The sequence below is a fragment of the Oryctolagus cuniculus genome, chromosome 2, assembly GCF_051225735.1.
Source record: "Oryctolagus cuniculus isolate XC-2025 breed Fujian yellow rabbit chromosome 2, ASM5122573v1, whole genome shotgun sequence".
NCBI classification, from domain to species: Eukaryota; Metazoa; Chordata; class Mammalia; order Lagomorpha; family Leporidae; genus Oryctolagus; species Oryctolagus cuniculus.
In genome coordinates this window covers 27,384,055-27,397,574 of record NC_142868.1, presented here as the reverse complement: position 1 = coordinate 27,397,574, position 13,520 = coordinate 27,384,055, and positions in this window count along the sequence as shown.

Below are 13,520 nucleotides of genomic sequence, written 5' to 3'. Positions count from 1 at the left end.
TTTATAGTAGAAGATTTTCATTGAAAAAGTAGACAGCAACTTAATAGTTGCAAGAGTTCTGAAGCAACTGTTCTCAGAGGGATGCAGGGGCCTGTCTGCAGCATTAAGCTCCCTTGGGCATTTTGCCTGGTGAGAGACAGCTTGAGTTGTGCTAGGGAGGCGCCTCGAAGGTGCTGGAAGCCATTTGAGACTGATCAAGTGCCTAAGTGCAGGGATTTGGATGACTTGTCTTATGTTCAGAGCTGTTCAGTTCTCATTATTAACATTAATTACAATTTTTGTTTTCATTGCATTTTATTTGATTGATGTATCTCAATTGTAAGATGTAATCACAAAACTCAAAGTGAAGATAGGAATGATCAGATACAAACATGTGCCTCTAATATGCACAAAAGGAAGCAAAGTAATTCATAGCAGGTATCACTGTTCTTGTTCAATTTGTATAGATTATGTATGTTTAAATTCAGTTAAAGATTATGCAATCATATTATTTTTAATAAAAATGGGAAAACTGTTTACAAACTTTTTTCCTGCTACAGTATCTCTATTTGTGCACACTTAGGGAAACTTTCTCAGCACAGTGTAGGAGACCAGATTGAGCAGAGCTAGTCCTGTCTGTTGTGGGCTTTTGAGCAGTTTCTTTTCTGATTAAATAAAGGGCACTAAATTAAATGATCTCCACAAATATTTCTGGCCACTAAGACCACATGATTTTTTAGTATAATTTAATGACTATACTGATTCTTATTCCATGAAATACATGGAAAGCTGTACTGTGCTGGAAGATGTGGCATGTTTTAGACTGTAAATTATAAATGAAATAAGAAAGCTCTTCAGAGATGGCTTCTGCAGAAAGTCAGCTCGGGGGGGCGGTGAATTCATGCTGAAACATAATTGAGATTAGTAATAAAGATACCATAAAATCATTCAGTTATAGAAAGTATTTGATTCTACACTACCTATATGTGACACAATTTATTTTCAAACCAACATTCAAAAATGGTATATTATTCACTCATTTGATCATTTCCCCCACTGTTCTTTTAGTATTTTTTAATCCATAGCTTCTTAAGACTTTGTGATTAGTTCCATAATATTTTGTTCAATATTAACATAGGGATTTTCAACAAAAATAACACTCAGGATATATTGTCCCTCTATATATTCAAGCACATGGATGAAAATGTATATTTAGGATATAAAATATGGACAACCACTAAATTAATTTCCCTTTGTGCTGGTCATTTACGACATTATCCAAATAAGAAAGTTATTTTAAGAGTGAGTGTCCAGCCTGGAATTATACTGGCTAAAATGCCTGCATCCCATGTTGAAGTTTCGGGGTTGGATACCCAGCTCCAGCGCCTGATTCTAACCTCTTATCAAGGTAGTGGTGGAAGTGGTGGTGGCAGAGGTGGCAGAGGGGTTTCCTGCCCCCTCACATAAGAGAATACCTGGATCTTGGCTTTGGCCTAAGCCAAGTCCTGACTATTGTGAGTATCTGAGCAGTGAACCAGTTAATGGGAGCTGTTTGTCTCTCTCCCTCTCTGTGTCTGAAACAAATACATTTAAAGTAAATAAATTAAAATTTTAAAATAAGTTATTTTCACGCTGTAATTTTCCATATTTGCCCTCAGCCAGTAGATTTAAGCATAAATAAATATTAGCTACATTTTAATAGCTTATAGTTTTCCTGGTTAAAATACCATACATATTTATTACAAAGCATTAGAAAAATAAAACCACATATGATGAGGATATTTTCAATAGAATATTAATAAAAAGATAGAGTAATATTAAGCATTATACTCATTATATGATATTAACTTCCAAAGTAATATTTTCGATAAGGAACACCATCTGCAGAACACTATTAGACAGTGTAGTCCAAGAAGAATTAGAACCAGCCTAATGAATGATATTGGAAGAATGGCTGGTCATCAAAGGTACACATGGGCTGTGTCAATCCATTCTATATACAGTTGTAACAATTTTGCCTTTTACTTACATGAGCTTTTCAGTGTCTTCTTTCCAACATTCACACATTCAAAGTTAAGCCTAGCAAGCTGTAGTCCTCTCTCTTGGATCTTGCACTCATCTTGACTATCTGGTATGGGCTTTATGTCACTTGTCAATGACTATTCAGCTGTGTTGGAATCAACAGTGCCACATTCCTTATAAAACAAGCCATCTTTTGTCTGCTTCTAAGACCAGGACTGTGTACACAAGTTTTTAATAACTGCTGTACTTTAAAGGGTCTGATGACGAATCTTCTAAGAAGAATGAGGGCATGAGACAAAGAAAAACAACAAAAATCTTTTGACTCCCTAAGATGAGATGTAATTTCAGCAGCAACTGAGTTCAAGGAGCTTCAGTTAATTGTGTAAGGTGGAAAAATACCAGGTCTGCTTGCACATCCTTCTAACAAAAGTTGGGAGATGAAGCAACACAACTTATATGTCAGTGGCACTTATCATTTTTACAGAATTGAAACAATAAAAGCAGAAGAAATATGCAACTTAATCATTAAACTTAAATTGGCTTTTTATAAAATAAAAAATCTGCATGTTTTCTAAGATTTGCAGGTTTACTTGTTATGGGGAAGAGTGTGGGAGTGGATCATTCATGACTGTTGTGTATGGGGAGATTAAATTCCCAAGAAACACAAAGACAAAATGAAAAAAAAAATAAAAAGAAGGACCTGGTTCATATTGTTCATCTTAATAACTGTTAGTGGTTCATTGTGATTCAAAAGAATGTAAATATTACTTAATTTTAAATAGTTAATTCCCTGATAAAGGATACTCTATCCTTGTGTAACATTTGCTGCATGTAATATGTGTCTTGAACTTTGAATAATTTTATCTAGATGTTGACTATTTGAATGTAGGCTCTCCATATTTAAAGATGTTTTACAGACCATGTCCACCACACACTGGAAAACATCCCACTCTGCTGTAGCTTTAGAAGTGACTGGTGGGCTGGCGCCATGGCTCATTTGGTTAACTCTCCAACGGTGGCGCAGGCATCCCATATGGGCGTCGGGTTCTAGTCCTGATTGCTCCTCTTCCAGTCCAGCTCTCTGATGTGGTCTGGGGAAGGCAGTGGAGGATGGCCCAAGTGCTTAAGTCCCTGTACCCACATGGAGACCAGGAGGAAGCACCTGGCTCCTGACTTTGGATTGGCACAGCGCTGACTGTAGCGGCCATTTTGGGGGTGAACCAATGGAAGGAAGACCTTTCTCTCTGTCTCTCTCTCTCTCACTGTCTAACTCTATCTGTCAAATAAATAAGAAAAAAAAAGTGACTGGTACTTCTTCCTGGATATCTATACACAACAGTGGAAATAGAGTTGATATTATATAATTATACTGGGTATAGGTTCTGCAAGTACAAAATAATAATAGATGGATCACATAAAATCTATACAACAGAATTATAAAAATCAAAATTGTATATTTTAAAATGTCTGTAGACTTCCTTAGCCATAGTAAGCTTTCATAAACTATTATTATTATAACATTATTATTATTCAGAGATTTTTACTACATTGCAAGTATTCTAGAATATTTATTTTTCCATCAACATGTAAGAAAACATAAACCACTTCCATTATAGCAATTTTAAGGACACAGAATAGATATAGAGAAACCAGTGTGTGGGAAACTGATGGTTACAAATATTTGCAAAGCATGTTCAAGGAAATCAACCCTTTGCTAGTTAAATAAAGAAGATAGGGATACATGTAGCAAAGCATTTGATGAAGATTCACTAGTGATGGTTTTTACAAAGTAAAACAAAAGGACAAAATGTCTCTGCCATTATGTTAAATTCCCTGCAAAGGGCCCTAAACCTGAAAAAAAAAAACAGAAAACAAAAACAAATCCAATAGTAGCAGGCAGATATTTCTGGCTAATCATCTCCTGCTGATAAAGAAATTTTCGTTAATTATTCCATGTTAGGAACTATTTCTTTTCCTCTATGCAGGTGTGTTGAAGTTTCTGCTTTTTAAAAACATGGTATGATTTTGGTAACATTTAACTATCTGAATGTCTACATAAAATCCCTAGTTAAAGATTTTTCAGAGGTTGTACAAGATGATTATCTAATCCAAGAAGACAAGACATAACTAAGAATTTATAACCAATACTTATTTTCCAATTAGATATCTCTTTTGTTTGTTTTGACAACAATTTCAAAACAAACCCTTCTCTGGGTGAACTAATTGCTAATTTTAGATATGCTGCTAATGATTTTTTAAAGATTTATTTATTTATTTGAAAGTCAGAGTTACACAGAGAGAGAAGGAGAGGCAGAGAGAGAGGTCTTCCATCCACTGTTTCACTCCCCAACAGGTTACAACGGCTGGAGCTATACCGATCCGAAGCCAGGAGCCAGGAGCCTCCTTTAGGTTCCCACACAGGTGCAGGGGCCCAAGGACTTGGGCCATCTTCCACTGCTTTCCCAGGCCATAGGAGAGAGCTGGATCGATAGGAAGTGGAGCAGCAGGGACTAGAACTGGCGCCCATAAGGGATGCCAGCACTGCAGATGGCGGCTTTACCTGCTATGTCACAGCGCCAGCCCGCTAACAATTTTTTAAAAGCATTGTGGACAAAGGACAAACTGAGAAATTTGTATAATCTTAAAATTTTATAGTAAAGAAAGGTTCATTGGAGTGGTATCATTCAGGAGCATTTCACAATGATCTCAAATTCTTTGAGGAAAGATTTCTCCAAAGAGCTGATGTTGCTCAGATCAAAAACTCCAAGTGACTCAAAATGCACTCATCTTCCTAAGGTATTGTAATGCCTCCAGGTAGATTTTTCTGCTTCAGGACCCTTTAGCTTTTCTGGGTCTTTTGTGATTCCAAATGCATTTTAGCATTGCTTTTTCTAGTTCTGGGAAGCATGCCATTGATGTTGTGATAGGGACTATATTGTATCTCTAGATTGCTTTAGGTATACAGACATTTTGATGATATTGGTTCTTCTGTCCTACAAGCAAGGGATATCTGCATTTTTGTGTGTCCTTGGTGATTTCTTTCATCAATGTTTGATAATTCATTGTAGAGATCTCTCTCTTCTTTATTTAATTTATTCCCTAATTTTTTTTTATTTTTGTGGCTATTGTTAATGGGATTTCTTTTTGATTTCTCTTTCTGTGAGTTCATCATAAACATATAATAAAGCTACTATTTTTAGTATGTTTATTTTTTAACCTGTAACTTTACTGAAAGGTTCATGAACTCTAACAGTGTTTTGGTGTGATGTTATGGTTTTTCCATGTATAACATCATGTCATCACAAGCATGGATACTCTCACTTGTTCTTTTCCACTTTTGATATCCTTTACTTCCTTCTCTTCTCTAATTGCTCTTGTTAAAAATTCCAGAACTGTATTGAATGAGTAGTAAAGGTGAACATCATCGTCTTGTTCCAGATCTGAGAGTAAATGCTTTCATGTTTCCCCCATTCAGTATAATATTTACTGTTGGGTTGGCATATATAGCCTCTATAATTTTGAGGAATATTCCTTCTATACCTAACTTGTGAAGATTTTTATCATGAAGGGATCTTGAATCTTATCAAATGCTTTCTCTGCATTTACAGAGATGACCATATGGCTTTTGTTTTTTATTCTTTTGATGTAATTTATTACCTTTATTATCCTTGCATTTAAAATCCTTTTGAAGTGGTTTTGAATTTCTTTAGCTAGTATTTTGTTGAGTCTCTTCATGTATGTTCATTAGGATATAGGTCTATAGTTTACTTTTCATGTCATATCTTTGATTTTGTAGTCAAAGGAATGCTGGCCTCTTGAAAAGAGTTTGGCAGAGATTCATCAGTTCAATATTTTAGAATAATTTAAAGAGTATTGGAGTTACTTCCGCTTTCAATGTTTTGTTCAATTCAGTAACAAAGCCGTTAGGCCCCAGAATTTTCCTTGATGGGAGACTTTGATTTCCGCTTCTATCACACTGCTTTTTATTGGTCTGTTTATATTGTTGTTATGTTCTTGAGTTAATCATGGACAGTTATATAAATCCAGGAATTTAACCATTATCAAAATGTTCCAGTTTGTTTGCACATAGTTCTTCACAGTAGTATCTTATGATCTTTTGTATTTCACTGGTGTAAGTTGTAATGTCTCCCTTTTCATCTCTTTTTATCATTATTTCTATTAATATTATTTTATTTATACTTTATTCATTTATTTTATTTATATAAATTATATGCTATTTATATTTGTTTATTTACATATTTATATTTATTTATATTTTATATTTTATTATTTTATTTATATTTTATTTTTGTTATTATTTATTATTTGAGTTTCTCTTTTATTTCTTTGTTACTCTGGCTAGAAGTTTACATATTTTTTATTTTCTCAAAAAAGCATCTTTCTGTTTTGTTGATCTTTTGTATTTTTTTGTTTCAATTCCATTTCTTTATGCTTTAACCCTTTTTAAATTTCACTTCCTGCTGATTTAGGTTTTTCTTTGTTCTTGTTTTTTAGGTCTTCAAGATGCATCATTTGATCTTTGATTTGAGACATTTCTCTTTCTTTAATGAAAGCACTTAATGCTTTAACTTCCCTCTTACACTTCTCTTTGTTGTATTACACAGGTCTCAATACACTATTTATTCATTTTCATCTATTTCACCAATGTTTCATTTATTTCACAAAAGATTTATTTTTTTTTCATTTGTTTGCACATATGTGACTTTGTATGCATGTGTATAACATAAAAAGTATTTGATCTGAAAGTTGTGCTATAATTTCTTATTGCAGTTAAAACCTGGGGTGCTTTTATGTTGTCTACAGGATTAGTTATCACCAAGGCTGTGATCAGTTAAAAGAGTACTCAGTCATTTCATTCCTGTGTATCTCCAATCTTCTCTGAATATGTGATGTGGTTCTTCCATCCATAGACTAATCCTAACTATAGTGGTTTTACTGAGTTACAAGGTAGGTGGATTCCTCTTTCTCTCTCTCTTTATCTTTCCCTCTGCCTAAATGTCCATCATGTGTTTAAACACACATATAACAATAATTTACTGTAAATATTTTCAATGGTGTCAACTATAATTGAATGGCTTCCAACTTATGATTTTATCATCCCATTTCCATATATTCATAAATATGAAATCTTATATTAAAATCTGGATTGCGTGAAGGTGACAAGTGAAAAGCAGTAACTGTATGTACTTCTTAAGTGCATTTAACTTTCCCTAAATATATTTTAACCCTTCTCTTTATGTATATTATCTCTCCTTATTTGGAAAGATTAATTTTTTCATATTTTTTCCTACACAAAAATATTTGAGTAACATAATTTACAATCTTGTGGGGTAAAGTGTAGATTTCAATACATGCATATGGTTTAACCTAATGAAATCGGATGATAACATTTCAGTTCTTTATGTTTGAAGCCTACAGCATTCTTCTGGTTCTTTGTACAGATTCAAGTACATTTCTGTTGATTACACTCAGAGTTAGCCCACTGTATTTTAGAAGAACAAAACTTACTACTACTATGTGTGTTCTGTTACCACCATTCAACCTCTCTGCATTTTCTATGCCCCTGAAACTTGTCTTTTCATATCCATAGCTTGTTTTTTCTTGTGTTTATTTTCCTAAGTAAATCAATTTGTAAAAGATCATTATACTCATATATTAGGGATGGGTATAGTAACATTTTCAAATGTATCTATCATCTGCTTAATATAACTGAAATTTTCAGTGTTTTTTATTTCTTTATTTTTATTTCTATTTTTTAAAAATGTATTTGAGAGCAACTGTGTGTATGGATGTATAAGAATGAGAGAGAGAAGGAGAGAGGAGAGGGACAGACACACACACAGATGGAGAGAGAGAGAGACAGAAAGAGAGAGAGAGAGAGAGAAACACAGAGATGGAATACCCACAGTCCTATGTTCATTACCCAAAATCTGGGCCTGGCTTGGATTATAGCCAAGAGTAAGGAGCTGGAAACTCCAGGCTTCCCAATCAAAGGTCTCCTCAATCCAGGTCTCCCAATCACTTGGCAGGAATCTAATTACTAAGTCATCACCACTGCTTCTCAGAGCCTGCAAAAGGAAACTGAAATCATGAATGCAAGAGAGAATTGAACCCAGGTACTTTGTTGTTAGATACAAGCATCCTAATTTGTGTCCTAACTGCTAGATCAAATGCCCATTCACCTCACATTTCTTTGTAATCAATTATAATCAATTGTTTTTAATTCACATATTTAATTATTTTTGGAGTTCTGTATTGTAAGTTACAGATCTGATTGTTTTTAAGATTTATTTATTCATTTGAAAGATATAGTGACAGAAAGTCTTAAGGATTCTGTCAAACAAAAAGGTATCTAAATAACCTCTGGGTTAAACAATCTGGATTTCTCATTGGATAGCAATTGTAATATATGGAGTGGTTTATAAGAAAGACATTTTTCGGGCTGGCGCTGCAGCTCACTAGGCTAATCCTCCGCCTTGCGGCGCCGGCACACCGGGTTCTAGTCCCGGTAGGGGCACAGGATTCTGTCCCGGTTGCCCCTCTTCCAGGCCAGCTCTCTGCTGTGGCCCGGGAGTGCAGTGGAGGATGGCCCAAGTGCTTGGGCCCTGCACCCCATGGGAGACCAGGATAAGTACCTGGCTCCTGCCTTCGGATCGCAGTGCACCGGCCGCGGCGGCCATTGGAGGGTGAACCAACGGCAAAGGAAGACCTTTCTCCCTTTCTCTCTGTCTCTCTCTCTCTCACTGTCCACACTGTCTGTCAAAAAAAAAAAAAAAAAAAAAAAAAAAAAAAAAGAAAGACATTTTTCAAGTTTGTTTAGACAGTGATTCAAAGTTAACTAATATTTCATGTTTTCAGATCATGTGGTGCAATAATAAGCCTTTCGCATCTATTGTGCATCTAAGGGGTATTTTTCCCATAGGCTGTAAATGATTAAAATAAATTTAGGAAGTCAAGTATCACTTGTCAAATGGAAGTGCTAAGATTTTAATATTTGTTTTGCTCATTTCAGTCCTGTATTCTCCTTAACACAATGGCCCCTTATGTTTTGGAGTGATTAAAGTGATAATAAATACAGATTTTCTTCTTCTTAAATAACATTTCAGATGTATTCAGCATTAAATATATATATTCTTTCATTTTCATTTTAAAATAGGCATGTAGAAACTTACACAGTTGTATTTGTTGTTCTCCAAATGAGAACATCCAGCCTTTTTACCAAGAGTTTGCAATGAATGATATTATGATTCTTAATTGATGCAATAAAATCTGTTCTTATCAATTCTACTTATGAACCTAAGCTTCTTTTAGAAAAGTAGAAGCTAACTGTTTTTTAGATATCCATTTTCTGAGTGACAATATATGAAATGTCTAGAATGTAAAATTTGTAATTGTTCCATTCAAAAATTATGATCTCTAACCATATCTGTCTAGATCTCTTTGATTCTATCCATTATTAAGCTGCTGTGTTCACTAGGGGAGTGAAGAGATAGTTGACGTTAGAGAATCAGTTGTGTCTATACATATAGCACTGTAGCACTACAGTGGCAGAGTTGAGTACTTGCAGCAGAAGCCTTATGACCTGAAAAACCTGAAATATTTGCTATTTGGTCTTTACAGAAAAATGTTACCAAATTGCTTTCTACAGTTCTTTGTGGCAGATATTATCTTTATCTATATTTAAAAAACATAAAATTTCTGAACAAGTGAGAATAGGAAACTTGTCCCAAGTCATGCAAATAAGACATCCTGGTTTTGTTTACAAAGATATATCTGTCTCTAGAATGGAGTTCTGAACCATGGTCTTTTGATCTAAGTGTGCACTTGTACCAGCTGAGTACAAATATAGTCCAGTTGGACAAGCAGAACTGAAATCTAGACACAGAAGGATCACAGACAAAGAACATTTCATGCAGTATATACTGAATTTATTTTAAGTATTCAAAACCGGTTGACAGTTATATTTGCTTTAACAAAGGCAGAGAAATTTTACATGTTCCAAAGATACCCTAATGTATCATGTAGCCCTAAGGTATCATTCACAAATAAATGTTTTGATAATTACTATATTAAACTTGAGGAAAATCTATAAACTATACACATTCTAGAGGCAATAGCCTCTGGAATTATTTTTTTCTCTATCAGGAATATGAATTAGGTAACTCAGGATGGAGAATGCAAACACCTGTGTCTTCATACACAATGAACAATGATGAGCAACCAAGTAATGTTCAATAAATTCTTAGTAGAATTGTGCTTCATTTGCATTATTTTCTGTAACTTTATTATAATAGAGGGTTTGCTCACTTTCCTACTAGCACAGAATAAAACAAACAATACCAAAACTGTTATTTTCCTTTATTCTCTCATTTACTATTAGCCTCTAATTAACTGTAAGATAAATGAAATGTTGATGAAAGTTCTAACTTCTGAATATTTCTTGGCATCCATATAGCTGAGCATGAGAGTCAAACAGTGATCATTATCTAATGTTTATGTTGCATGTGCAAAATAGATATTTTTCAATATATCATTTGACTGTACTTATCAGCATGGGTAGTTTGTGCTTTCATCTTAATGAATTGAAACATTTATTCTCAATAAAGTTAAATTGAAGAATACTAATGCTCCTGGGAAAATTAAAACAAAAACATTTCAAAAACAGAGTGATTTTTGATTGCCAAGTTCCAAATTGTTCATCTGGAAAATGGATTTCTGTATATTGTAGCAGAAAGCAGCACTCAAGACAGAAATTTGTATTGAAAGCCCCTCTACCATGTTATGGCCTCTGTACATCTTGACAGAGCAGCATTTGATTATTCATAGTTTCACTCTCTGCCCATACGTTAACTTTTTGGTTGATGAAGAAATTAAAAATTACAAAATGTTTAATGACTATATGGTCAGGCCCTTCCATGGGACTTGGCACAACTCTGAGATCACTTAAATTAAAATATATTAAAATTTAATGATGCATTGCTTATAGCTGCCAAATATTCTGCAAACATGTTTAGTAAGAAAAGCAAGTGTAGTGATGCAGTTTTTATAGCGATATAGTAATCCACAAATATTTTCCCTTATTAAAATCAATCTCTGTGTGTATGCACATGTTGCATTTTAATACTCTGTAATTTATTTGTTGAAAACAACGTGAAGTATCAGGTAATGTAAACTTGTATAAATTGTCTTACAATGTAAAGTTTCATATTTAACTGGATAGGCAATAGGTTGTTTACTTCTTGTTGGGATTGTAGGTTTGAGTGACTTCAAGTTTCTAGGGTACATTTGCTTTTTTTGTTTCCATTTTTTAGGTTTGTCCTATAGTCTATGATTTTTCCTGGAATTTCTAGAATCTCTTTTTAATTTTTTTTTTTAAATTTTCAAAGGCAGAGTTAGAGAGAGAGAGAGAGAGAGAGAGGTCTTCCATCTATTGATTCACTGCCCAAATGGGCACAATGGCCTGTTCTGGTCCAGGCAGAAGGCCAGGAGCCTTGAGATTTATCTGGATCTCCCATATAGATGCAGTGACACAAGCACTTGGGCCTTCTGTTGCTGTTTTCCCAGGCACATTAACAGAGAACTGGATCAGAAGTAGAGCAGCCAGGACTCAAACCAGCACCCACATAGAATGCCAACTTTGCGGTCATAAACTTATCCACCCTGTTCCACAACACTGGCTCCTAGAATCTCCTTAGATAGAGTCCAAGAATTGTAGAATTTTCAGTTGTATTTCCCTGTCACTATATAGGAGCCTTACTGACACTTTTGCTGGGAGAAGGAACGTGTTGTACAAAGCCATGATGAAGAACCAGTCTTAGTCATTAATCTATGTCTCTGCGCCATGACTGTCAAGTTCTTCTCAGCGGGTGAGACACAAAGGCTGCAGGTGGCCAGAGGTGAGTACTTCCCCTTTGCCAAGTTAGATGAAACTATGGAAAGTCTTTTCCCTCTTTGAGTAGGCTTTTATTGAGAACACTCTGGGCTTGTTTCAAAATGGTTTTCTTTCTATTGGGTGCAATTCAGAATAGTTACTTTCCACTTCTCCAGATCAGTTTTTCTCCTACATTTATCAAGAGACCTTGGGAGGTATCCTGGAGGTAAAATCAGTTACAATATGGTGCTTTCCTTAGGCTCAGCACCCAGGATTTTCTAAAATGTATTGGAGATTTTTTTTTAATTGCATTCATTTGAGAGGTGGAAAGACAGAGAGAGACAAGCTCATATAGGGAGAGGGGGAGGAGGAGGGGAGGGATAATTTGTCCCCATCCACTGGCTCGCTTGCCAAATGCCTACAATCGATGAGTCAGGGCAGGAACTTAACCAGGATCTCCCACATGGATAGCAGAGACCCAAGTACTTTAGTCACGAACGGTTGCTTTCCAAGATCTGCATTAGAAGTAACTGAAATTACTAGTGGAGCCAGAATGTTAACACAGACACTTCCATTTTGGATGTAGATGCTTTATTCATTAGGTCAAATGCCTGTACCTGCACTCAGAAATTTTAAATTCTCAAGCTATCTCCAGTATCAGCTTATAACCATCCACTGAGGATCCCATTCCAAAGCTCTGGGACTTCTGTTTAGGGTAAGCTGGTCTGTATTTTATAAAATCACAAATCCTTGCAGCGTTCAGATGGAAACTTGTTCAGTGACCTTAATTCTCTGATGAATCTAACAACCATGTGTTTCAACTAGGCATTATTCCTGTGAGGGTAGAAATGATGACTTGTTAACTCTCTGACTGTTTGAAGTAAAGCAGGAACCCAAAAGCAATTTTAAAAATAATTTACCAATTAAAATATTTAAAATCTTAGAACAAAATATCTGTAGAGGAATGTCAAGGTTATTCTTGTGTTTTTTTTTTACCATGCCCTGCCATTAACTTTATTATCATGAGTACCTGTATGCAGAGTGTTCAAATTTAAATTTAAATGAACATATAGTAAATAATGGTCTTGAAACATTCTGTATGTATCAGCTATTTATTTGTGATCACTTTGAACAAGAAACAAGATTCTAGTTCATTCCAGAGGCTTCCAGTTACCTTTGAAATTTGAGATTTACATGTGATTTTTGAGGCATTTACTGACTATCAGAAAAGAGAAAATGAAATATGCTATTTTACTAGACAAGATTTTGTAATTCATAACAAAAATCCATAGATACCCACCTCAAAAATCTCAATGGAAATTCTAGGTTTGGTGATTTTAAAAATGCTTAGATGTGCTTTTACTCCAAAGCAGAGAAACATCTAAGTAAATCCAGAGAAAGAGAAATCTCTTTATAAAAACCAGAAGTATGAATGTTTATTAGGAAAGAAAGAAGAAACATGAACATTATGTAGGCTGCAGACTAAAACACCAATGACAGCTTAAAATTCAAACAAACTATTTGCCTTAAAAATTAATAAATAATAGAATCAGAATGATGATAAATTTCCCATGGTATGATGAGTAAATCATTTAAGACAAATGTAAAAATGAAACTCAAACAAATT